This window comes from Eptatretus burgeri, chromosome 4, assembly GCF_056783735.1.
Source record: "Eptatretus burgeri isolate ZD-2024b chromosome 4, Ebu_testis_v1, whole genome shotgun sequence".
Lineage (NCBI taxonomy): Eukaryota > Metazoa > Chordata > Myxini > Myxiniformes > Myxinidae > Eptatretus > Eptatretus burgeri.
This window is the reverse complement of record NC_140964.1, coordinates 90520811-90547753: the sequence shown is the minus strand read 5'-3', so window position 1 is coordinate 90547753 and position 26943 is coordinate 90520811. Positions and strand designations below refer to the sequence as shown.

At 42.6% G+C, this 26943-nt stretch overlaps 1 protein-coding gene across 3 annotated transcripts in view; it reads right to left on the bottom strand.

Annotated features, from left to right (window-relative positions):
• LOC147028651 (SH2B adapter protein 2-like) overlaps window positions 1-26713 on the bottom strand; it is a 64787-nt gene extending 38074 nt beyond the window's left edge. Inside the window, exon 1 of one of the 3 annotated variants that reach the window (XM_085879278.1) lies at window positions 26237-26713. The gene's annotated coding sequence lies outside the window, so the exon portion shown is untranslated. Of the gene's footprint in view, window positions 1-5258; window positions 6961-26236 lie in introns of those variants that run through there. The other 2 variants (XM_085879275.1, XM_085879277.1) reach the window with 2 other exon arrangements.
• Window positions 26714-26943: the final 230 nt, after the last annotated feature.

Sequence of the window (26943 nt, the reverse complement as noted above, 5' to 3'; positions counted from 1 at the left end):
ACGTCTTTATATGGCAGTTGTAAGTTAGAAACACGTTCATTTATTTTTTTTGTCGACCGGAAGACGTCATTGGAATACGTCTACATACGTCAATGTGTGTTGGGACTACGTAAAGAATTGGTTCAAAGCACGTCAAACATAAGTTAGAAATAAGTTTCGCGTAAAAAAAGACATTACCGCGACATGTTTCGACTTATGAGTAGCTTATAAGTAGCCTTTGTGGACGTGTGTAAGCGTCCGCATATCGTGTGTACAACTTATCCCCATCGCATGCGGAACGTGTCATACGCCAAGTACGTCGTAAAATTTTGAACATGTTTAAAATTTCCTGACGTACTCTACTTACTACGACGTATGATAGCGTACTTTAGCGTTCTACTCACGTATACCAAACTTACTCATACCGTATTTGACGTGCCCCAACGTTTTAGACACATTTTTCTTAGGTCGGCATACGCTGGCAAGATCGCCAAGGTGTGACTGCGATGTTGACACTTCCATTTCTACGGCAGTTATGATTCGAATCGTTGTGCGTCAGCCTTTTAATAGGCTACGTCACGACATCGTCGGCGATGCGTGCAACGCGCTATGCCTAAGTTAGACTATCGTTGGGCATAGGTTGTGTAGGCCGACAACAGGTTCAGCATTCGTTGGTATAAGTTATCTATAACACAATGAAACGTTCTGTGTCCGTTACTAATGCGTTATACATAAGACCAAGTCGCTAAGAATACGTCCGAATCTTTAAAAAAAACATCAAAAGTTCAACGTAAGCCAGCGTTTTACATAAATTTTAATACGTTGCCATCGCTGGCTAAAACGTCAAGGTGTGACTGGGCCTTAAGATGGCCATCAGTCAGCCATCTTTGATCGCATCACGAAACAAAATAATGTGCATATGGGTCATTCTGTGCCAACTCACCTAAATTTCAAAAACCTCCCCAGGTCACCTCCTCAGATTTTGCTGGAAAAATTCTTAAATGTAGATCTATATGGCTCTACCCACCATGCAAAAGATTAGCTTTCAATTCCTCATAGTTTAAAAAATATCCATCTCCAGAGACCTTTGAAATTTGGCCCTAAAAATGCCAAATGTGAAAAACGCATTTTTTTTCAACTTCAGGGGCTTATAATTTTATAATGGACTCCTCTAAAAAAGTTAATATTGCCAATATTTACAAAATGGCATCCAAATTTTTCAATTATGGCATCAGATAGCCTCTGGGATGCATATTTCTCACTCTATCGGAAGCTAAAAATTGCTTTTGGGCCAAAACGAGCTATAATAAGGTGAAACTATAAGTAACACTCCTGAAAACATAGAACAACTTAGAATTTTTTCCTCATAACACAGTGATTATAGGGTCATTATCTCTCCATAGATACATTTTTGTTGGGATAATACAGTTAGGTGATGAATTATAAAAGTTTTACCATAAGCCCTTGCCTCTGAGGGCTCTAAAATGGACCAATTTTGTCCTCTGGTTTGACCATGTGGCTTGGGGTTTAGGATATTAATTTTTTTTTTCTAAAGATTTCCTCATATAAGATGTGTCTACTGACCGAATAATTTTATCTAACGCCCATGGCTTCATATTAAAATAAATTTTTATTTACATGCACGTTTTTTATAATTATTTACTTTTTTCATATTCATGAGCTTATAAATCTGAAACTGATCACTCGAGCAAAGTGATACTGAAGATATTTATAAACTGGCATATGAAATTTAAGGATCTGTTATTAGAATGCCTGATAAATGCATACGTTTCTATCTGTAGGAAGTTGAAAATGTCGTTTTGACCAAAAATGGTGAATATGCAGGGGGCATTAACTGAGGTTATGTAATAACTTAGATTCTTCTTCTCATAAATTAATAATTATAAGTACATTTTTTATTCAAAAATAAATTCTTGTAATGATAATCCAAATATATGCTTGGGTTTTAATTTTAAAAACATGTCCTGTTTTAGTTATTTTTTAGACCTGTTATTTTAATTTGACCTGTTTACTAAGATGTAAAATTCTGTGCCTCTGAGTGCAAGATAATCATGATAATGAATGTCATAAAAGATTAAAGGTCATTAAAGAGTTTTCGAAGGTATAAAAATTACTAATATTCATTGTCTCTGTATATCTGTAAATACAAAAAGCTGCTACTCAACTAATCAAATTTGTTCTAATTTATAATTTGCAATCACTTACGAAAGTAATCATTAGCATGTATTTATGAATAAATAACATCCTTATCACTAATGTCTAATAAGCATAATTTAGCCTCATGCATACCCCTGCAACTTCACCTTGTTTTTACCAAGTAGGCCAGATTGCCATATTTGGCTTCCTAAAACTAGGAGTATGTGCTTTCTTGAGACATTCTGATGCCACAATCTGAAATTTTGCATACCAGTTTATAAAATTCTGCAGTAACTCTTTCCTGGATAGTTCCATTTAAGATTTATAAACTTCTGAATATGAAAAAGTGAATAAATATAAAAAACGTGCATGTAAATAAAAATTTATTTTACTATGAAGCCATTGGAGTTAGATAAAATTATTTGGTCAGTAGATACATCTTATATGAGGCAATCTTTCGAAAAAAATGAAGATCCTAATCCCCGAGCCACATGGTCAAACCAGGGAACATAATTGGTCCATTTTAGAGCCCTCGGAGGAAAAGGCTTATGTTAAAACTTTTATAATTAATCACCGAACTGTATTATCCCAGCAAAAATGTATCTATGGATAGATAATGACCCTATAATCACTGTGTTATGAGGAAAAAATTCTAAGTTATTCCATATTTTCAGGAGGGCTCCTATAGTTTCACCTTATTTTAGCTCGTTTTGGCCAAAACGCCATTTTTAGCTTCCTATAGAGTGAGGAATATGCATCCCAGAAGCTATCCGATGCCATAATTGAAAAATTTGGATGCCAATTAGTAAATATTTGCAATATTAGCTTTCTAGAAGAGTCCATTATAAAATTATAAGCCACTGAAGTTGTAAAAAAAAAAATGCGTTTTTCACATTTGGCATTTTTAGGGCCAAATTTCAAAGGTCTCTAGAGATAGATATTTTTTAAACTATGAGGAATTGAAAGCTAGTCTTTTGCAAGGTGGGTAGAGCCATATAGATCTACATTTAAGAATTTTTCCAGCAAAATCTGAGGAGGTGACCTGGGGACCCTTAGGTGAGTTGGCACGGATTGACCCATATGTATACTACCACGTGTTATATTTGTGCCAAGTTTGAATAAAATCACTCCATAAATGTCTGAGATATGGTTGCGGACGCATGCACGCACGCACGCGCACACGCACACACACACCGAGACTAAATCCACAAGACCCCATTTCAGACAAAGTTTGACGGGGCTAAAAATGACAATTAAAACTTGACAATTAAAGATGACAATGTTTAATTAAAACTGACACAAATATGACAATTAAAGATGACAATGATGACCATCTCATCTCAAATTCGTAAAAGTGGAAGATGACAATTAAAACTTGCATTTACTACAAAGATGTGAATAAAAGTGCAAGCTTGCAATCAAACAGTTAAATTTATACCTTGATATCTATATTTCTATTTATGTATACTGGAAACGAATACATACACATGTACATATTTTTTCCACGGATCCGTGGTTAAAGTCTTGCCACAAGAGGAAGCACTTGAATCCCTCCCGAACACCCGGTCCTGAGGCCGCCGGGCACAGAGAACACCGTGCACCAGCAGGTTGCTAGGGAATCATGAACGCCAATTGGTACGGCCAATCATGGCAGGGTTACACAACTTCAAGTGATACCTTACTTGTGGACGGCTGGCTAATTAGGGTCACTTGCCCTCAGCGCACACTCAGATTCCTGCCGAGAATTAGTGAGTGTGCACTGGCTAACAAGCCAAATTATTGGGGTACAACTTCCCGCCGAACTACACTTGTGCACTGTCGGACCAATAAACGAAAAGACAACCGAGACAGATCGGAAATAACAACAAACAATTATTACAAAACACACAAGCAAGTAATCATTTAAAAGCAAGTATTTATAAGCAAGAAAGCAAAAGGCACGTCAGAGCAGATTTAACCATAACACGTATTCTTATTCAATCTTACTTGCACAAAAGACTTGTCCATCATTCACTCAGGGGAGAAGAATAAAACAAGAAAAACATGAAAATAATAACTGTCTCCTCCATAACGCCAAAACCATGAAACCTAGCAGCCTGAAACTTTGCATGCATACAATCCTCGGCCATCTTGCTCTCTGGGGTCTCAAGCCGTATACTAGGTGACCTCGCTGGGGTCTGAAGCCGCCATGTTTTTTGGCCTGCTCAACCATAGTTTCACTTTGAACAGGCCACAATGATTTCTCAATGATAAACTTTTCTTTTTCACTTTCGTCCCTCATATTATCGAATCACCGGGTACATTGCAATGCTTATAAAAGCCCGGAGACGCCAACGTTCGTGGCATCATTTAATTTCCGCACATGCGACAACCTCGAGAATCTCTTAAACAAAGGTGAATTACAAAATTTAAGCTCCAGAAACGAACTTGGCAGCAGTTCCGATTACTAAAAAAGGTGTTAATTTGTCCAATTCGGACATTGCATGGGCATTTCCAGGTGCATAGTTTTATCGACAACCATTGGCAATTACTTGCCAAGCCAGGCGTTCCACTGGAGTACTTGCTCGAGTGCTTAAGCCACTTACCGAGTGCCCGACAATCGATAGCGGTACAGTTAGTGTCCTGATCGGGATGTACAGTCGAGTTATGACAAGGTAGAGGTATGTATATAGCACACCCGGACGTGATACATATGGGTAGATTTGGATTTGTAAGGATTCTCCATGGATATGTGGACATGCCATGCCTGTTACGGGTGCTGTAGTGGCAGTTTCATCCCGTATCTTATGGAAGTTTAATCAGATTTTTCCTTTGTCTTCGCGCCTGTTTCTAAAGTATTTGGTTATCAGATTTGCTTCACAAAGGTTATATTTGTTTCCCTTTGTGAGTTTCAAAGCAAAATATATTTGATAACACCCGATTTCTGAGCCGTTTGCCGTATTTTCTAAATTACCGAGCCAAATTGTTTGTCCACCCGTTACACAGCTCTTTGTGTACCCTTGTGCTCAAAATGTTTCACACAAAGTTGAATGGCACAATTTGTGGGTCCATCAAGTGTTCTGAGGTCGTATTCCCGGCAAAACCTCAGGCGAAGGGTGTCAACACATAATTTAGTCTCATACCACAGAGCCACCACTTTTGTCTTCTGCTTCAGTGTCAAAGGCATAGTTGAGCTATGGAGCTAGAAATCCCAGGGAACAAATACCACGATAACACCACCAAACCCTGAAAAGGAAAATGGTATAGGTCAAAGAAGTGGCAGGAAGTCCAAGTTGTATAAATCTTTTTGAAACACCCTGTATGTATATGTACATTTATATTGTTACGGTTCTCGGAACCGTATGCATACAACATACAGTTGTCCCGAGTTAGTTATTCCATTAGTATACGTACAGATAGATCCCTTCCTTGTGTGTAGTGGGAAAATACGGGGGTGCATTGCGATGGGCTTTTAGTTAGGATTATAAATCATTTTCCCCTTTTATTTGAACCACGGTATTTATCTCGCTTGCCTCGCACCCTCGCCTCGCTTACCACAGCCTGACGAGCGCCTACCCAAAGACTCGTTTTCCGAGTCAGAATCCTGACGTTCGCTGTGGCAGTTCCATCTCGGCTTCCACCTTCCCAAACCCAGACATGTGGTGTGGGCGGGCCTTGCTGGCTCTGGCGAGACCCTGCCCAGGAAGGCGGACCGCATGAAGGCCCGGTTCAATCAGGATGAATGATGAGGTCGGCTTCACCATGGCTCTACCCCCTAGCTCCGTGATCTATAAAATACGAAGCAATCCTCAGAGTAGAGTGGGGTGGGATGGGATGAAAAGGAGTTCGTTGGAGTGGGAGAAGGATTGGAAGGTTGCAGTTGTTATTGACGGGGTCGTTGTGAAGGCGTTCCACTGCTTGGCTCTGACCACGTCCCGCCTCGACGGCCCAACTGCAGGTCCACGCACACCCGACAATCGACCGGGTCTCTTGCCTGGTCCTGTCGACTGCTCTATTCTCTCCTCTCAAGCTCCTTGACGGACACGATCTCCACACGTGCGGCTGTGGACCGAACTGCACGACCTTTGTCAGGTGCCGCACCAGGGAGCACCCTTTCCCCCGAAACGCTCAGGTACCAGAAACTCTGACCTCAACTCCCTCCCTACCTGGCTGCAAAAGGTCCCCTTTTCTTTTCATTGGGTTTATTTTGTCTGAGTGTGTGTCTGAGTGTGTGGCGCCTGTCTGTGTAAGATCTTTATTGTTGCGATTGTTGCTTGTATTAATCTCACGTCAAGTCTGCACCGTGTCTGCTTTTATAAGTTGCTTGCATAATTGTCACACCACATTTCTCTCATCTTGCCCTTCTTTTATAACAGGGGACCTTTTTCCTGTGTCACATGCTTTTCCCCACTTTAGTGTAAATAAATCATTGTAGAAAATGTTTCCAGCTCACCTTTGTCTTTTCCTTCATTGGTCCAGCATGGTTCGGATATGAGTTTATCTGGGTCTTTATTCCCGATAATCCGTTCCTTCCAGCCAGTACGTCCTTGGCAGTTCCGCTCGGCTGCATCCGATCCGGAAAAGTAGTTGGTAGAGTTGGTAGTTGGTACTCTACCGTAGTCGGTAGAATGATCCGGTTCGGGCAAGGTGTACCAAGGGCATGGTTCCCCAGTAGTTGAAAACCGCGTGGTTAATTTGGTAACTTGATTCTAGACAGGAGGACCCTACGCCATGCGGTTGAGGTATTGGCGTCCACGGTCGGCTAAGCGACCCGCCACGTCACGGAATTATCCGTGAGCGACGGCCTACAATTCCGGGGAGTCTGGTGGGAGACGACGTAACTTCCCCCACCTCGTGGTCATTTCTCTCTCCCAGACCCTGGCCCGCAACAATATTATATATATATATATATATATATATATATATATATATATATATATATATATATATATATATATATATATATGTACACACACACACACACACACACACACACACACACACACACACACACACACACACACACACACACACACACACACACACACGAGCCAAAATATTATGACCACTTGCCTAATATGCTGTTGGTCCTCCGTGTGCCGCCAAATCAGCGCCAACCCGCCGAGGCATGGACTCTACAAGACCCCTGAAGGTGTCCTGTGGTATCTGGCACTAAAACATTAAGAGCAGATCCTTCAAGGCCTGTAAGTTGCAAGGTGGAGCCGCCGTGGATTGGACTTGTCGGTCCAGCACATCCCAGAGATGCTCAATCGGATTGAGATCTGGAGAATTTGGAGGCCAGGGCAACACCGTGAACACTTCGTCATGTTCCTCAAACCATTCCCGAACAATGTGTGCAGTGTGGCAGGGCGCATTATCCTGCTGAAAGAGGCCACTGCCATCAGTGAACACCATTGCCATGAAGGGGTGTACCTGGTCTGCAACGATGTTTAGGGAAGTGACACGTGTCAAACTGACGTCCACATGAATGGCCGGACCCAGGGTTTCCCAAAGCATCACACTCCCTCCACCGGCTTGTCGTCTTCCCACAGTGCATCCTGGTGCCATCACTTCCCCAGGTAAACTGCGTACACGTACACGGCCATCCACGTGATCTAAAAGAAAATGAGACTCATCGAACCAGGCGACCTTCTTCCACTGCTCAAAGGACCGGTTCCGACGCTCGCATGCCCATGTTCCTCGAGTTCCGACGAGAGAGATAGCGAGAGCGAGAGCGAGAGAGCCTGTCCGAGATAAAGTAAGATTGTGAAAGATAGTCGGGACAATCCTGCGCTGTGTCCGCTTTTGTAAGTTGTTGCTTTTGCCGCACCCCACAAATTCCTTGCTCTCCCCTGCTGTGCATAAAATAAAACCCCATTCACTGTGCCACATACTTTTCCTTGCTTGGTTGTAACTAAATGCATTGTGTAGAAATGTTCCCAGCTCGTTGTTGTGTTTTCATCCATTGGTCCAGCATGGCCCGCACCCTAGTTTAGCTGGGACGTTATTCCTCAACGATCTGTTTACTAGCCGGTACATGCTTGGCAGTTCTGCTCGGCTGCATCAGATCTGGTAAGATGATCCGGTTTGAGCAAGTGCATACTGAGGGTATGTTCCCCGTTAATTACATCATGTGACCTTTAGGTAAACGGTATTTATTTGACGGAGGACCCTAAGTCACGTAGTCGAATTATTGGCATTCGCGGTCGATTAGCGACCCACCGCGTCACAAAGTTATTCGTGTGCGACAGCCAGTGATTCCGGTGAGTCTGGTGGGAACCCAAGGAAGTTCACCCCTTGTGGTCTTCGCCCCCAATCCCACAACACTATATATATATATATATATATATATATATATATATATATATATATATATATATATATATATATATATATATATATATATATATATATATATATATATATATATTGTTACGAATCTGGAAGCTTACTGCACCCAACATTCGATGTCCCGATAGAACAGTTATATCGGGAAGTGTGTGTTTATGGTTAGGCCCCCTACCTGTGTCGAACGGGAATTACATGTGTGCGCTGCGGAGATTTGTTTACAACAACACGCCTTCACCTCGCTTCCTCACACCGACACCATTGTCTACGTGCGTGTCAGTAGGTACATGGGCAGAGTTTCCTCGACCACCAGAGCTCCGACTCCGCCCCAGAGAGATGGAATGTTCCCCGCGACCAATGAGAGGCGAGACATCTCAGACGGCGAACTTTCCCACGGCCTCTCGACCAATGAGAGGTGAGATGTCTCAGACACCGACGTTCCCACGAACCCAGGACCAATGGGAGGCGAGACGTCTCAGACGGCGATCCTTCCCACGACACCCCAGCCCGCAGGAGAAATGCAATATAAGGAACGCCTGGGCCTTGGAAAGAGTGTCAGGGTTGGGCGATCGGGTTCGAGGTGCCGGAGGTCGACTTGTCTGGTCTGGTTGGCTTGGCAGCGATCGGGTTCAAGGTGCCGGAGATCGACTCGTCTAGTCTGGTCGGCTTGGCAGTGCTCGGGTCGTCTCTCGTCTCATCCACCTGGCGTCCGACGCTTTTTCTCCGTCCCTGGTGCCTGGAGTGGCATCATGTTGCCGGTTCGAGTCCCGTCGAGCCAGATTGTCGAAGACCACACGAGGTGGACAGGTCCAAGCACAGGCTCTGGTCTCCAGCTCCCTTTCCTCGAGCTGGAAGACTTCAATAAAGACCATTGGGGTCCATTTGTGTGTGTGCGTGTGTGCGTGTGTGTGTGTGCGTGTGTCCGTCTATAAGTAGCAACTGTTAAGTGCTTTTTGCTTGTACATTGACTGCATTTATCAATATTCGGTTAACTCTGCCCTTACGTGCTCCCCTCATTTCCCTATTGTTTAATAAATATCCCCATTTGTGAAATGTATCAGCTCGTTCGTGTCCTTTCCTCCATTGGCTTAGTGTGCTGAGTGTTGGAAAATTAGCAAGGCCATCGTGCCACCGTAAGGGGACCTTTGGACTGACAGATCTCGGTGACCATCCGCTCGGGTCACACACGGTTCGAGTACCCTTGCGGCTCGTTCCGTACGGGTGCAGTCGAGGGTGTGGAGACTCGGTAAATCGCCACGTGGATATCTCGGTATTTTGAAAATTGGCAAATAACCCTGTACCACGTGGTAGAAATATTGACGCTTCATGGTCCGATAAGGGACCCGTATTCTTCGGAGTTTTCCGAAGAAGTACGATCTAAATTCCGGGTGATCGGCGGAGTCGACTCTACGGCTCCATCTAGCGGCCGTGCTCGTCACAGATACCCAGCCCCGCAACAATATTACGTATGTGTCCTGTTTAAAAAAAAAAAAAGATTCAAGTTTGAGCAAAAGCATACGAATGCGATGTTAGCAAATCAATATCGCCTCCTCTTCAAGGGCACCATGCGATCTTTAACGTTCACCAACTAATGCTGACAGATGTGACTCCCAGTTTAACGTCCATCAGAGGGACAGCACACACATTGTTGAATAACTCTGCCTGTGTAACAGCGGGATGAATAGCTGGGTCGGGGTTCAAACCCAGATGAGACAGAGCTCAAAGGCGAGGGTGTGTACTTCGAAAGCTATACTGCCAGCCCACTAATGCTGTAATACTCAGGAACAAATTCACATTATAACAAGCACAACTTGTGATTTTTATATACAAAATTAATCCACTACAAAAGCCATAACTGCCAGATCACATTGAAAGCCTCCATCCAACACCCCTAAACCATTCCAGTCAAAATCCCAAGCCATTTGCTGTTTCGACAAGCCTCTGCCACATTCCTTGTGCCGGAATGTTCATTCCAAGAGCGGCATTTTCAATACAACTGTCCTGTTACCCAAATGAGGGTAAGGGTATGGAAAAAGGTGGGGTGGGGATGGGAAAAAGAGAAAAATCACCATGAGACTAATATAAGAGAACAAAAAGGAAAAGAAGAAAAATAAAGCAAAGCAAAGTAGGAGGTAAAATTATCAAATATTATTGTATCTCGTACAAACCAAATCGATCAATCAAATGTCCCATACATACATACATGCATACAAAAGTTCACACAATGTCGGCGTTAACAATAAGCAGGTCCTGGGCAAAGGTTATGATGGGTGGTTTTCTGTGGCCTTCCCAACAGAGAGTCAGGTGAGGAATTAGTAATATATTCAGGATGCCAGGGATAACTCGCCTACTCTTCGCAAGAGACACAACATCCATCAACGACCATTGCTGGTCGAAGAGTCTTCTGGCTGAACGTCATTCCGATGGACGCGGCACATAACGATGGCCTGCTTGTGAAACACCACGATGACAGTTTATTGCTGGGTCGAGATTCAAACTCAAACGAGACAGCTCAAAAGACGATTTTGAATACCTCCAAGCTCTCAGAATAGCCCCTTTACTCTCATTTAATACATGTATATAACCACCAAATAAAATTCACTTCAAAAAAAAAAAACCTGCTGTGACGACTTACTTGTGTGCAAAAGTGATGAGTTTCTCTACGATATTCAATGTGGCGAGTGGTTGCAATTGATAGGGGACGGATGGTGAGGGCGCAGGTAAGTGTTATCACTTGTCATCGTTCAAGTATACGCTTGATAAACAAAATAATTTATGAACCAATGTTTTGTTGTTGTTTTTTAAAAAATGTTTGTAATATTCAGGGCTTTGAGCACACTGGTCACAGAGAATATGGTTCGGCTGAATTAACGAGTCGACAAGTCAACTTCATCGAGGCATTTCATTTATGATCAAACTCCAATATTGCCTTGCTCGCTGTTCAAAATGATCATCAATTCAACAATTATTCTTATCCATTTATAACCAATGCATTTGTTGAAGAAGGTGCTCTCCGTTTTCAGCCAATTTTGTTGCAAAAAATAAAAATCAAATAAAAAAAGCCTTTTGTCCATAATAAACATGGTAAACAAAAGCAGATGCTTGGTTTATCATTTGACTTTGCCCTACCCTGAACTATTGCCTTTTAATTTTATTTATTTGCCAGCACTTCCCGTACCATTGGGACGAAACATGCTTCAACAATAAAAAGTGGACTCTGAACAAGGAAAGGCACGATGCACTCGCTCATACTCTGCCCATCGTCAATACTCCAATAAATTGAAGAAAAACTCTCTCTCTCTCTGGAGGAATGTGCTTCACCATGCAGCTCCATGTCGCAAACCCAATTAGGCAGAAACAAAAACACTGTTAAAAGGGGCTGTCAAGAAAGCTGAGAGGTATGCACACCTCGCCTTTGAGCCGGCATGCTTGGGTTTGAATCTTGAGCCACAGTTACAAACTCTCACCCTGGTGTTTCGCACAAAGGCAAGACATCAATGCGTGCACAATCCATCAAACAGGTTAAGCCATATGCCAGCACAACTTGTTGGTGGACGTTAATGAACGTTGGTACCTTTCCTGAAGATTACGCGAGTAATCCTGGCACTCTCGACAAATCACATATCCCTGCCATGGTGGAACGTCAGGCCTGGCCAGCCAGTACAAGAGAGACTTGAACTAGAATGCTTTTCAGTCGAATGTGGGAATAAGTTGGGAAGAATAAGAATAAGAAGAAGTGGTACGAAAACTAGAAAATGAATGCCGAACCAAAAAAATGCATTTTCCTATGCTACAACACAAGAATGTGCCTGGTGTTGGCTTAATGGTTAGGGTAGTGGGCTTGAGATCCGAGGATCCCGAGTTCAAATCCCACTCGGCTGTTGAATTAATACCAGGTGGGGTTGACTCTGCCTGTCATCCTTCCGAGGTCGGCAAAATGAGTGCCTGCATGCTGGTATCCTGTGTCGGAGTGGCGACCCATTCAGGATTGTACCCAATAGCCAAGGAGACTGCTTAGGCAGCACCAACGCTCTGCACAGAGTATGGTCCCAATGGATGGATGGGATGGATGGAACACAAGAATGTTAAAGAAACTTTCAGTAGAAATAAAGCAAATCTCAAGATCGCATCAGCTCATCAGCTTCTCAAAAAGATACTTAATTACACCGTGGTACTGATACAACAGTGGATAACATTAATCTTTGCGGCGATTTCAAAACAGGAAAGCTTTAGCCATTATGGTCTTTGCCGTTACGTTTCTTCTACAGCCGGGAGAGTTGTGAAGTGGATCGGCGATGAGATGAGACTGATCATGTGCAGGGGATGGTGAGCGAGAAACCCAACTCATATTGGTTAAAAGTTTTAACTTTCTCTTCAAAAAAAGGATTTAGAACAAGAATGTTATTCTCGAGAAGTTTCCACACAGCTCAATGAGACAAACATTGCAAGCTGCCTTGCAATCAGGCTTAGTGAGATTAATGTCCCGAAACAACTTCACTTTTTTATTTCATGAGTTGGGGGAGGTATCCATAGTTCAGGACACTCATCAGAATAGTCGTGGAAACAAACACACCAAAACATTATGATATTAATCTCACAAAAATACAAAATCCAAGCAAGAATGTGAAAAAAAATTCAAGATGCATCAAAAAACAAAACAGACCACAATGAAAAGACCAAGGACGTATTTTAAAATATGGCAGATGGCATGAAGTTTCTCAATGGAGCTTGGTACTTGTTAGTGGCTCAGCAGTGGCAGGCAACTAAGCTAATCAGAAGGCCGCAGGTCAGGCACTCAACTGAAAAGGCCGCAATAACCCTCCCCTTCACCCCACAAGCCATTTTAAAATAAAAAAAAGAAAAAACAAAAAAAGTTAAATATTAAATTCTAGAATCATTAACAATAATATACAGAGTTGAACACGACGACAAAAAACCCATTTAAAGTGACTATTCACAGTGGAAGGTGTAAAACCTGAAGTACCACAGGTTGATGCGTTGCAGGTTTGCAAGAGACCCGTGCGCTATCTACCATGAGGCTAAGGAATGTACAGTAGTCACCAAATAATTTACATTGAGCTTCCATCATAAAACAATAAATCCATGAACATTTACGATCCGCAAACAATTGGGAACCATTAGACCCATGTTGAAGTATAATATATCGCATCATTCCTTCACCAAAAATGTCAAGAACAATAAATAAATATTTTTTTATTTTTTTTTTAAATCAATCAACATCTATGGCCTCTTAAAATTCAATTCTACAAACGCTCCAATTATCATCAACTGGAGCGGCCAGTTTGATGCTCCCATCAGAGGGTTGGCAGTTTGGGATAAAAAACAAAACAAAAACAAAACAAACCAAAAAAACCGAAGAAATCACAATTAATTTGTCAATTTGAACTGGGTGTTGCATAGCTAATGGACCTTGAAGATGCCACGGTGTTGACGGAGTGGACAAATGGCTATAGAGCAGGTGAGTTAACGCTGGTACCCTGAATAAGTTCGGTAGTGAAAAATGAGCCACAAAACCTGCAAAACTTAAAGAGAAACGAAGAAACTTAAGGTGCCATGCATTACCCTCTTCCACTCAGAGCAAGAGTAAAGATGCAGGTGCAACCGTTTCTTCAGCACATACTTGCATGTGATTGTCGGAGAGACGAATACCGCAGCGTTGGTCGATGGAGCAGGATATTGAGAAAAATAAAATTATAATAATAAAAAAACACCTTTGCTATTATTAGCTCACCTGCAACGTAGTTCCAGGGAGCCTATGCGATGGCACATCGTCTGTCATTCAGTCCGTCCACAAACACTTGCAAATTATCTGAAACTACACACCCGAATTTGATGAAACTTGACCACAACCTTCATCACCCGGGATGTACCAAAGTTTGCTCATGGCATATAAAAATAATAATGATAAATTTTTTTTTTTTAAAACGGGGTCTAAGGAGGTCTACAAAGGTGTTGCCCCCCAAAATAGGTATTTGCTTTCTTCTCAGAAACTACACACACAATTTCGATGAAACTTGACCACAACCTTCATCTGTCATGTTCCAAAGTTTATTCACTGCATAAAAAATAAAGTAAAAAAACCCCGTATCTTGCCAAAAGGTGACCACGTGTGACTTCTTTAAGGTCACACTGAGGTGAACAGAGCTGCTATCCACCAGGAGCGACTCCTTGAGGAATATCTGCCTACGAGAGATTCCGATGAGAATCGTTCTACAGAGTAACCATGAAAAATATGCTTTTGCCTCATAACATCACCAAATGACGTCATAATGTCTCAAGCTTGACATATAGAGAAAGCACTCATCGAGGTGTTCAATTTGAGGTACTACACGATATGGTTCCTAAAACTTGAAAATTTGACCTTGGGGTAAAATATGTTTGACCTTAGGCGCTAACCATGAAGGTCAAGGCCAATCACCACCAAAAATTAATCAGTTGAGCGCCAGCCCATGAACTATATTCCCATGAAGTTTGAAGACGATCCGATCAAAATTACTCAAAAAATAAGGGTTTCGTCGACTCCCCTGATTTGCGACAAAGTGACCTTGACCTTTGACCTTCAAAATTTTGTGCACTGAAAGGGACCTCTATAGGCCTCTGATATGCGAAGTTACAAAAATTTCCAATGATAACTGTGCTCTGCAGAATTTTTTATACGTGATTACAGACAAAAAAAGAAATAAATAAATAAATAAATAAAAAAAACATACAAGCTGACCAACATATCTTGCAAAAACTTCGTTTTGGCAAGATAAAAACATACAAGCTGACTAACATATCTTGCAAAAACTTTGTTTTGGCAAGATAAAAAAAACAAAAAACAATAGGAGTTTACTTTCTTCTTCGTTACATATTTGAGTCATCCACACCGACCATGCCTGTATTGGTTTAATGGTTAGGGCGGCGGGCATTGGATCCTCGGCTCCTGAGTTAAAATCCCGCCCAGCTGTTGAATTAATACCAGGTGGGGTTAACTCGGCCTGTCATCCTTCCGAGGTCAGCAAAATCAGTGCCAGCATGCTGGTATACTGTGTCGGAGTGGTGACCCGTCCAGGATTGTGCCCAATAGCCAAGGAGACTGCTTAAGCAGCACCAACGGTTTGCACAGAGTATGGTCCCAATCTCTCTCCACACCTACCAGCGGTTCCCTTCCACACCTATCAGTGGTTCCCTGGTTTTCTTCTCCAGCCACTACCAGGTGAGCGCCCAGTGACATTGCCCCTATATTTTTTTTACTTACGAAATCGAAAGATTTCGTAAGTATATAGATGACTTCCGTTTCTGTTTGTTCGTTTGTAGGCACGATAAGTCGAGAACGGAAGAAGCTACCAATGTCAAATTACACCCCGTGATTCAGGAGAGTGATGGCTAGCGCTGATTAGATTTTGGTCAAAATCAGTCAAAGGTCAAGGTCACAGTGAGGTCAAACATCCAAAACATTCGATTTTTGATGGTTTGGTACAAAATCATCGTAGAAACTTCTGGTTTGCGTCGCTTCCTTCTCTCGAGACAGCTTTTATTAGACAAGGTCAGAGGTCAAGTTGACGATTTCGTAAGTACCAGTCTATGACAGCTTGTTACTTACGAAATCTAAAGATTTCGTAAGTATATTGATGCCTTCCGTTTGTTTGTTTGTTTGTTTGTAGGCACGATAACTCGAGAACGGAAGAAGCTACCAATGTCAAATTACACCACATGATTCAGGAGGGTGATGGCTAGTGCTGATTAGATTTTGGTCAAAGGTCAAGGTCACGGTGAGGTCAAATATTCTATTTTTGATGGTTTGGTACAGATAACTCGAGAACGGAAGAAGCTACCAATGTCAAATTACACCACGTGATTGAGGAGGCTGATGGCTAGTGCTGATTAGATTTTGGTCAAAATCGGTCAAAGGTCAAGGTCACAGTGAGGTCAAACATCCAAAAAATGATAACTCTAGAACGGAAGAGGCTTCCAATGTCAAATTAAACCACGTGATTCAGGAGGGTGGTTGCTCGCGCTGATTAGATTTTGGTCAAAATCGGTCAAAGGTCAAGGTCACAGTGAGGTCAAACATCCAAAACATTCGATTTTTGATGGTTTGGTACAGAATCATCGTATAAACTTCTGGTTTGTGTCGCTACCTTCTCAAGAGACAGCTTTTATTGGACAAGGTCAGAGGTCAAGTTGACGATTTCGTAAGTACCAGTCTATGACTGCTTGTTTTTTAATTCATGAAACAAGACTACATCTTTAATAAGAAAGCTGGAATGATGCCTTGTTCTTGATTGAAAAATTAGAAATAACACGTTGAGAGTCCAAAACCGAATTTCACACAGGACAGCCAGCTTAACACCTCAATCCAAAGGATGATTTTTGCTCCAAGATGCAGCACACAGGACATACCCAATCCCATTGGGGAGGGAACCAACACATGATAACTCAATAATAAGGAAACTACCAACTGCGCTATCCTGTCACAATTTCACATCAATTTACTGAACACACCTCAATTTTCAGCAATTTCCCTTTACTTGTCTTTAAAGACCTCAGACACCTAAACTATTGAAGAGATTATTGCCACACAAAGAAAATATAAGGAAAAAGACAATTAACCAAGTAAAATTCTGTAATCAATTGGGGGCTAAGATGCTCTTCCTTACATCGTAAGCACATACAATTTCAAACTTAAGTAAAGTGATATTGATGTAGTTGTCGGGTTGTGCCCGATTCCTGACAGAGATCCGGCGAGTCACCTCAATGCGACCGTAACGGTCGACCGGTTTGAAGAAGACCCCCAGCTGGATCCCATGTCCACTAGTCAGGATACCGTACTGAACGGGGTCTCAGAGCCAGCCAAGCGCTACGCTATTTAGCAACACACATCTTGTCCTAATTAGGCCGAACTAGCCGGAGACGAGAGGCACTGTATGGATGGGCAGTGTAAATATCCACTGCCAATCAACCCTCAACGGGCATTCCTGAATTACCAGAGGAGGGACCATGACAACCTGAATTCACCCCGAGAGCAGGTATATATATATATATATATATATATATATATATATATATATATATATATATATATATATATATATATATATATATATATATATATATATATATATATATATATATATAGATATCATTAAGCAATAACCAAAGGTCACGGGGAAGGGAATAAATGGAGCAATCAACAAATAATGATACAACAAACCAATACCCCTTACCCACAACCGATGTGCCCAATGAACCAAACAATCGGAAATCCTGAAATATCTAAGCCTTAGGGCCCGACAGACACCACAAGAGATAGACAATAGGGAATCCACCAGACAAGAATAATTCCCGGGTAAACCCGTCAGAGTTATACGGGAGACTGTGGTTCGATTTCCCGGCAGGACGATGCGCCGCAAGTCCCGGCACTCGATCTTCCCATCTGCTTGTTAGGCTGAGGTGAGGAGAGGGTGCGTTCTTGGCTCTGGTGAGGCATGGCTCTGGCTCACCATGAGCGAGAGAGGGGTGAAGATTCTCTTCTGAAGATTCCAGAGAACTCCTTGCTCCGCCCTTTCATCCCCTCGGAATACGACATTGTTGGTGAGCCAAGCCCCTCTCCTCTCCTCTCCTCTCACCATTGGTCGCCAGGGCAAACTTGTCCGTGACCCTTTCACCTCGGTGTCTGCCAACGACTCGGACTGCTCGGTGTGGTGGTATGTGCAACATTCGTTTTGCACCAGAACTAGTGCCTCATTGCCAAGAGAACACTTAAAAGAGACAGACAGATTTACAGAACCAAGGACATGAAAATGGGGTCAAGAGGATCATGATTTTTAAACAGACATTATGATGGTGAGAGGTCATCTATGTATTACATAAGCAACATATCTAATATCACAATTGATTACTTCCTGCTTATGCTGAAACATATGCGAAGGATATAACCAAACGAAGCAGTGTTAACCCCAAGAAGGAATTTCCACAAAAATATACTGAAACGCAAAAGAAACTTACCACCTTTTAAACCTTCAAATATCAACAATAACACTGTGTTTAGTAAATGTGTGAACTTATTTGTGGACAATAGTGTCCTCACTGTCAGACAAAACGGTCACGGATGGTCACTTGAACCTTTAATGGTCACTTCATAGCACAGCTGTTGAACAGCCGTTTTGACTGTCAGTGATTAGCCAAGGGGTACGGGATGATTTTAATGAGCTGCACGTGATGTCTTGATGTTTGCTTTAAAAAGGCCAGTGCAAAATGGGCATTTCAATCAACATGCCATGATTGTCAAGGGATCAACGGCAGTGTGCCTTGGGCATACTTCAAGGCGGATTGAGCTACTGTGAGGTGGCACGTCGCCTTGGCTGTTCACACCAGACGATATCGGTCCTGATGGACAGACACCCTCCACAACTCTGCAGATGACAGACCTCGATCAGGGAGGCCAAGAGTCACCACTGCAAGGCAGGACAGGCAGATGGTCCTAAGTCAGATGGCTTCAGACATCGAGGACTGAGTGGGACAGAATCCAGCAGCAATCCATCCAAAGACTGGTAGGCAGTATGCGGCGACGATGCACTGCCTCTTTCCAAAACAATGGTGGCCACACACGCTATTGAAAGGGGACTGACATTGCACCCTGTGCTGTTCTGTACTGTAGAACAAACTTATGAGATGATGTATCTTGGACAAAAACTTGACATGTCATCAATAAAATGCCGATGTTTCAATTAGCAATTGTTGGTTTGTTTGATTTTGAACTGTTACAATTTTATTACATTTCAAACAAGTGGTAAGTTTCTTTTGCGTTTCAGTATATATTTCCCATTTGGAAAAAAAAAAATAGAAGAAAGAAAGATGGGAGTCCATTTTTCCCTCAAGAGTGTTATGCTCACCAATGGTACCTGCCTGACAATGGGTCTTTGTCCTTAGTCTGGGTTTGATTCTCCACCCAAATGTAAATTGTCACATTGATGTTTTGCAGACAGGACGTTGCCTCACGAAGTGTGCCATCCCTCGGATGTATATATCAAGCTGGGTGTTCTCTCGTGTTCTTCAGCTAAATCTATAGTTTTTGTAGCTGTGCTACTATTGCAAGAGTCTTCAGTTCTATCAAAATAATTTATATTCCCAACAAAGATAGAATTAGGTCTGAATGAAAGCGACCCAAATGCTGGTGCTAAAAAAACTTCTGCAAATTCATGAAGCCAATGCCAACTACCCCTTTTTTGGTTGTACGATTTGGAGATTCTCCCATTCAGCTGTCAGACATGTCCTCTATGCATAACTGTGCAAAAGGACTTTAATCAACCATTATGCCTTGCTGTTGATGAGGTCATAAAGTCCAAAAGCAATGCTGTCCAAGACTAGTGTTGATCAAACTTTTGCAAATCCATATGACAATTAGTGTAGTCGACAGTATAAAAATCGTGCAAATGATGATACAAGCATCAAATTTGGCACATTTGTTCTCCAGGGGATTCTAATCAAATCTGCCTGATTGGCCATTTGAAAATCCAAATTTTGAAAAAATACCCTATCCTAGAAATCATCACCTACCCCATCAAAAGACCCTATTCCAGAAATCATCACAGACCTCATCATAATACCCCATTCTCGAAATCATCACCAACCCCATCATAATACCCTATTCTAGAAATCATCACGTACCCCATCATAATACCCTGTTCCAGAAATCATCACTGACCCCATCATAATACCCCATTCCAGAAATCATCACGTACCCCATCATAACACCCTGTTCCAGAAATCATCACCGACCCCATCAAAATACCCTATTCCAGAAATCATCACCGACCTCATCATAATACCCCATCATAATTTTGAAAAATTTGGATTTTCAAATGGCCAATCAGGCAGATTTGATTAGAATCCCCTGGAGAACAAATGTGCCAAATTTGATGCTTGCATCATCATTTGCACGATTCCTCTCAAAAATTGCTGTTATCTGCCCCACTAAATTGCATACTGTCCCTTTAGAATAGTGGTACGTGGAAATGCCCTGTGGAAATCTCCATTTGCTCGAGTGGCTAAATCCATCGGCAGGATGTAGCATCAGTTTCATTCGACAAAGTTTTTCACCGATTCCCTTAACACCTTGAAAATTTTACATCATGTACACTCTGCACACATAAGAGCATTCAAGGTTATTTCCTTAATGCAATGTTACTTACTCTTGGAATACTGAAAATGCTGTGGTTATAACATGTGAAGGACAATAATATCACCATTAGTGTACTTTTAAAGGGATGACCAAATCATTGGAGGATGTGTAATATTGTGACGGTTTTCAGATACCCCAGAGAGGCACATACAAGACACACGGAGGATCCGGAGTGCAGCTATCTCCGTAGTATATTGTGCAGCTAAATTCTCTCTCCCCCCGTATCAGTGTTAAGGGAATATGCATAGGGTTCGTGCACGAATTGAACCCTATTGTGTCTGTCTCTCTCTGTCAACACCTGTGCAGCGCATCCATACACGCTTTGCAACATGCTCGAACCAACATTACAAAACCAAGTCAAACACCACATTTCAAAGCCAGCGATCTACCGAAGGATCTACTGAGGCGCCTGTGGTGTAGAACTGTGACTGTAACTGAATAATGTAAATACCTGTCTTTTGTTAACTCTATAAAGCGTTTCCCAAACTGTCCAATTGTCATTTTCCATTGCTTCGACATAGTGTGCGAGTAGTAACAGGGAGTTCACCCCGGCCGTTTCATTATGGGTCACCATTAGCCAATGTTTCCTCTTACGGTATTGCTCGGCCATCTGTTAATCAAAGTGGAACGTTGAGAGCATGGTACTCTTATCTGGAGGGTTTAATCCACTGGAGAGGTAAAGCGGATTTAGACGCTGGACCCTGCCTGAATTAAATGTCTTGGATGGCATCTATGGTTGCTTCACAACCCACTGCACCGTGGAATTATCCAAAGTTCGTCGGCTTGCAGGATCGTCAGCCTGTTTGAGGATTTTGGAACCCCCTCGTGATCCCTACAACCCCAAATCCACAATAGGTACATAAGCAACATGGTGGAATATTTATTTGATCCACTTAACTTTGTACATACCCCTTCCTTCCTCTTAAGACTTCCCAGACTCCTTTCCCTTCCCCCAAAACTCCTCTTTTCTTATCTCCCCACCCAAACCTCCCACTTATTATTTTCCCAATATCAAAGGTTTCTCCTTTTATCTCCACGCATTTCTTCCCACCCCACCATGCATTTGCGATCAACAGATGGCCCCTTAATAGACAAAGGATAAATCAACTTAGCACAAGAGATACAAGTTAAGTGGATAATGAAGCAAGTGCTTAGATGGGAATGAACAAGTCAGCCCACATATTACAGCAATACTTATTTATGTTACATCTGCATTCGGCGTATTTGGAAACTTAAGTAAAGTCCCGAATAAATTTTAAACCATTTAAGTGTTTATCAATAAACAATAGAAGAGTACTCTTCGACGTCACCAAATATGCCTCTGCCCACATTTTTACATCATTATACATACTTACAGTACCAAGTTTGATTTGAATCCCTGAACCCAGATTCAAAATATTAAATAATTCTAGCTGCCAGACCATGTGTCCGATCAGGTTGAAATTTAAAACATACATTCTCCATGACTACTAGATCATAACTGTGAAGTTTCATATGGAAAGACAAAGCAGTTCCAGAGAAAGCATTATTCAATATTTTTCTTCAATCCAATATGGCTGCCAAGCCATGTGACCTATTAATTATTTGCGAATACCCTTGTATCCCCAAAGGTTTGGGGAACATGTGGGTGAAGTTTCCCCTCGATCTGTCAAGCTGTTGCAGAGGGGATTTTTAAAGGTTTATCTTTCAAAAAAAAAAATCATAGCTGCCAAACCATGGTACCTACTCTTCACTCTGCCCCTTCCACAGCTACAGTATGCACACTCAAGCGTCGCACCATGTGTTAAAAAGAAAAAAAAAATCTTTATTTTTCTTTAAAAAACAAGGACAAATATGTCCAAGAGCAGCGTCCTAAAAAAAATAAAAATAAAAAATAAAAAAATAAAACCAACAACAACTTCCGATATTTCGTCAATAAGCCGATGATTAAGCCAATAGCGAGACCCGTCATAGTGTATTTACGTATTTACGAAATATCGTGTATTTACGAAAAAAATAATGTATTTACAAAATTACAATTTATTAAATGGAATAATCTTTAAATAGTAACGTGAACTTTTCGAAACTTTAAAACAAATGTCCGAATATATTTAAAAGTTCATGATAGAGGCTCTCAAAAGGCACACTTAATGCGAGGATGTGTACAAGTGCTTAGTATTTAAGGAGATCCGGATCGTGTATATAAAGGAGCCGAGTCCTAATATAAAAGGTTTTCTCTTCACAAGAAGAACAACAACGCCGAGCTCTCTATGAGCAGCGTCCGTTACACGAGACGCTGCTAAAAAAAGTATTTATGTATTTTTTCTTTCTGTAAGTAGGCTGTTGCTATCTTTAATACAGTACATGTGTGGTAGTACATATTGTAATTGTAATATCTAAGTACTGTAAACAGTGAACTATGTTGATATAAGAATAAAGTTCGAAAGCGTGTTCTCCCTAACCCCAAACATTTCTTACAAGCAAATGCCACCCGTCGCTTCGCTGACAGGGATACTAAAGAGGGGGGGGGGGGAGAAAAAGAGGAGGGAAGAGGGAGCGAGAACAGGGAGAAAGGAGACAGGAGGGAGGGGGATGGGAAGGCAGATGTGCGGTGGAGCGTCAATTACCGCCCAGACGCGTCCAGAGACAAACACCGCCCGGACTTGTCCAGAGACAAACACGGCCCGGACGCGTCCAGAAACAAGCTAGCCGGAGACAAACAAATATAGATATGCTTCATGAACAACACACACACACATTAATTTGATAGATTTTAAGTTACGCGCGAAAATTTAAGAACACAATCCCCACAAAAAATGAGAGGTACCGGTCCCTCATTCCGGAAATCCTCACCGATCCCACATCAATACCCTACTCTGGAAATCCTCATAATACCCTGTTCTAGAAATCATCACAGACTTTATCATAAATTCATTATACCCTTATTCTGGAAATCACCCACCCCATCAAAATACCCCATTCTAGAAATCATCACCTACCCCATCAAAATACCCTATTCCAGAAAATAATCACCGAACTCATCATAATACCTCATTCTAGAAATCATCACCAACCCCATCATAATACCCTATCCTAGAAATCATCACCTACCCCATCAAAAGACCCTATTCCAGAAATCATCACTGACCTCATCAAAATACCCCATTCTAGAAATCATCACCAACCCCATCATAATACCCTATTCCAGAAATAATCACGTACCCCATCATAATACCCTGTTCTAGAAATCATCACCGACTTTATCATAAATTCATTATACCCTTATTCTGGAAATCACCCACCCCATCAAAATACCCCATTCTAGAAATCATCACCTACCCCATCAAAATACCCTATTCCAGAAAATAATCACCGAACTCATCATAATACCTCATTCTAGAAATCATCACCAACCCCATCATAATACCCTATCCTAGAAATCATCACCTACCCCATCAAAAGACCCTATTCCAGAAATCATCACTGACCTCATCAAAATATCCCATTCTAGAAATCATCACCAACCCCATCATAATACCCTATTCCAGAAATAATCACGTACCCCATCATAATACCCTGTTCCAGAAATCATCACCGACCCCATCAAAATACCCTAATCCAGAAATCATCACCGACCTCATCATAATACCCTATTCCAGAAATCACTACCACCTCATCATAATACCCTATTCCAGAAATCATCACCACCTCATCATAATACCCTATTCTAGAAATCACTACCACCTCATCATAATACCCTATTCCAGAAATCATCACCACCTCATCATAATACCCTATTCTAGAAATCATCACCAACCCAATCTAGAAATCATCACCTACCTCATCATAATACCCTATTCCAGAAATCATCACCACCTCATCATAATACCCTATTCCAGAACACATCACCACCTCATCATAATACCCTATTCCAGAAATCATCACCACCTCATCATAATACCCTATTCTAGAAATAATCAATTCCCCATTATAATACCCTATTCCAGAAATCATCACCACCTCATCATAATACCCTATTCCAGAAAACATCACCACCTCATCATCTACTATACTAAAAAAACAGAATATGTTTGTATATATATATATATATATATATATATATATATATATATATATATATATATATATATATATATATATATATATATATATATATGTTTGTTCGTCCTTTATAGGCGGCCGAACCGTTGGATGGAATGAGATGAAACTTGGCATGAGTGATCCTTGGGACATGAGAATGGACAGGGGGGGGGGGTCAAGTTCAAGGTCGAAGGTCACGGGGTCAAGGTCACCGTGTAAATTTCATCCGATCGAGACGGGACCAACGCCATTCGGCAGATCATCAAAATTAAATGACAGTTGATTGATGACATTCACTTCCGACTTCCGGTTTTCGAGTTATGACGTCCTAAATTGACTAAAATGTCAATTTTTCATGTTTGTTTGTCCTTTATAGATGGCCAAACCGTTGGATACAATGACATACCTGAGCTGTTGGGGTTAGGGTTAGGGTTAGTTGTAAGGGTTAGGGTTAGGGTCATCTAACCCTAACAGCTAACCCCAACCCCAACCCTAACACTGCCTTTGCATTCCCTCCCCGCCCTACGGGCGGGTACTGTGTAGTAATACCCCATTCCAGAAATCATCACCACCTCATCATAATACCCTATTCTAGAAATAATCAATTACCAATCATAATACCCTATTCTGGATACTGCTCATTCCATTGTTATTACCAGTTCTGGAAAACCCTCATATCAATAATACCACTCACCACCCCCACCTCCCCCCTATAATAATACCCCTCTCCACCCCCACCTCTCCCCCATAATAATACCCCTTCCCGCCCCCACCTCACCCCAATAATAATACCCCTCCCCGCCCCACCTCCCCCAATAATAATACCCCTCCCCGCCCACACCTCCCCCATAATAATACCCCTCCCCACCCCCACCCCATAATAATACCCCTCCCCGCCCCCACAATAATACCCTTCCCTGCCCCCACCCCCCATAATAATACCCCTCCTCACCCGCACATAATAATACCCCTCCCGGCCCCCACAACAATACCCCTCCCACCCCACACAATAACCCCCTCCCCCAACAATAATACCCCTCCTCACACCCACATAATAATACCTCTCCCACAACAATAATAACCCCCCCCCCAACAATAATACCCCTCCCTCCCTGCCCTCCTCCCCCATAATAATACCCCTTCCCTCCTCCTCTTCCTCCCCCTCCTCCTCCTCCTCCCCCTCCTCCTCCTCTTCCTCCCTCCCCCCTCCTCCTCTTCCTCCCTCCCCCCTCCTCCTCCTCCTCCTCCTCCTCCCTCCCCCCTCCTCCTCCTCCTCCCTCCCCCCTCCTCCTCCTCCTCCTCCTCCTCCTCCTCCTCTCCTCCTCTCCTCCTCTCCTCCTCTCTTCCCCCCTCACATTTCCCCAGGCAACGTCAATAAATAAATCTCTGTTCCGCTCTTCCAAAACAACCCTCCATTCAGCTCAGACGAAGACAGTTGTTATAAATCTCTCAACGTGTCCGCTCGCTCACTCATCCCCTTCGTCTCGTGTTCAAGTAAACACTTACCGCCTGTTTACAATCCGGGCTCCGAGGCCCATGCTTGGACAACACCGCCGCGACTATCTCCACAATCACACCTCTCCTCCTTCTCCTCCTTCTTCTTCTTCTTCTTCTTCTTCTTCGCACACACCGCACTTCTTCTTCCTCAGTGTCAATTTTAAATCTTGCACCGCTCTCCCTCTCCCTCTCTCTCTCCGCAAAGAGAAACGTCCCGAATGCAACGTCAGCTGCGCGATGCAAAACGCCAGACGAGACACAAGCACGGCACGTCCATTCTCCTTCACTTTCTCTTTTTCAATCACAACATCTCCTCGTTCTTCGCGTTGTTCCGTTCTCATTCCGAGGCTCTGGTGAGTCTTAAACATCGCACATAGTGCTTCAAAAATATCCAAAGGTTTATTATTTTCACATTTATTCGGTTACTTGTCATCAATCCTTCACCCACACTGTTTTACTCCTCACTCGTTCTTTTTTGTATTTCATTCTCTTCTGCCCTTGACGATCGACGCCCCGCCCCTCACTCTCCGACGCCCCGCCCCCACCCACCCACTCTCATACGCCCCGCCCCCACCCACCCACTCTCATACGCCCCGCCCCCACCCCCACCCACTCTCCTCCGCCCCGCCCCCACCCACTCTCATACGCCCCGCCCCCACCCACCCACTCTCATACGCCCCGCCCCCACCCACTCTCCTCCGCCCCGCCCCCACCCA